At 39.5% G+C, this 1,552-nt stretch overlaps 1 long non-coding RNA gene across 1 annotated transcript; it reads left to right on the top strand.

Annotated features, from left to right (window-relative positions):
* Positions 1-323: 323 nt before the first annotated feature.
* Positions 324-1,552, top strand: LOC143110468 (uncharacterized). Its single transcript, XR_012984161.1, has 3 exons — positions 324-525; positions 819-930; positions 1,056-1,552. It is a non-coding gene; the product is annotated as an uncharacterized LOC143110468 (long non-coding RNA).

The raw sequence follows: 1,552 nt of genomic DNA, 5'->3' as shown, positions 1-1,552 counted from the left end.
CATTGAGTGGGGTAGACGGCACTTTCAGAATGCATCAACACTGAATCACTTTTTTTTTTTAAATAAGAAGCAGCATGCAAGCATGGTGATGGTTACCAAATGTATTTTCTCAGCTATTGTCAACTACAGTACAGTCAGCTAAATACTTTGTCTAGTAGCCTCTGCATCATACACAGTCATGTCAATAGTTTGTAATGTGCAACGTTTTGGAGGATGCAAGCTTGGGTTGGGGGCTGATATGCAGTATGTCACAGAACTGAGACCACAAACCACAGCGAAGCGCACAGTGTTCTTTTTGTTGTATGTTCCATGACTAGGTCAGCATGCAGGCAAACCTACTGCATGCAGTGGGTGGACCCATCTTAACTCATTTCTAGATCTGAATTAAAGGACATCATAAGCCATTTTCACAGGTGTTGTCATATCATTTCGCCTGTCCAGACTGAAACTCGACCATGAAGGACTACAAGCTTACCATAGCCTGCATCCTGCTCTTCACATTTTGCACTGTGGTGCTCAGTCAAAGTGAGTGAGTCCCTTATCTACTCGATCTTATCTACCCAGCCTTACTTGCTGATTGTCACTTAAACCGCAGGATAATTGCTAGTCTCTTCCAGTTACTGCGACAAATTCTATGAACCAATTCTATTAATAGGACTGGCACTTATCCATTTGATCTTATACAGTATTTCGCTTAAACCTGCATTAAATGCTGCACTACGTTTTGCTAGTTTAATGGATATACTGTATGACTCATCTTCTGCATGTTATGTGTAATGTAATGTAATTGTTTAATTATTATCATTTCACCATTACAGATGGTATTTTTCCAGAGAAATGTTGTTTTAGGTACTACAACAAACCCATTCCTCCTAGAAGTGTTAAGCGTATCCTGGCAACCTCCCCTCAATGCATCAAGTCAGGGTTCCTGTAAGTGTCTTTAACTACTTTCTATGTGTTTGCTGTCTGCATATATCACCGTGGAATCATTCAGCCAGTGCTTCTGGGTTTCAGTCATGTCTCTGATGTATGCTTGTTGCAACGTTCCATTCTAGGGTCATCACAAAGAAACGAGGACTGCCACTGTGTGTCAACCCAGACGACCCAGCGGTCAGCAAACTGATGTCTCAATTCTACTTTCCTGACGCTCAGTATCCCTGATGCTCAACCCAACAAATAATATCAGTGCTTTAAGTCCTTATAGACACTGTGCCTGAATTTAGGTGTGGAGCAGGCTGCTTATTTGAAAATAGATGATTATATATGAAGATGTTGAATGACTTGCATTAAGCACTGGATATCATATTATATATGAAGACGTAGAAATGTACCTTGCATTAAGCACTGGATATCATATTAAGCTTCGTCATATACATTATAGCTCATGGCCAGCCAAATTCCTGCATGACTTTTGCCTTTCATGTAGTTCTTTATTTCCTTCTGATTTCATTTCTGTTTTTATTTCATTACATCTTTCTTTCCGTCTTTCATTCTGTTTATATGTTTTAGACATTTGTATCCACTTCTTTCAATAAATACGAGATTACCACTG

The sequence above is a fragment of the Alosa pseudoharengus genome, unplaced genomic scaffold (genome assembly GCF_046254945.1).
Source record: "Alosa pseudoharengus isolate Yale_2024_CS ecotype anadromous, Long Island Sound unplaced genomic scaffold, YU_APseudo_1.1 YU_APseudo_1.1_scf_7, whole genome shotgun sequence".
NCBI classification, from domain to species: domain Eukaryota; kingdom Metazoa; phylum Chordata; class Actinopteri; order Clupeiformes; family Clupeidae; genus Alosa; species Alosa pseudoharengus.
This window is presented reverse-complemented; position numbering and strand designations above follow the sequence as displayed.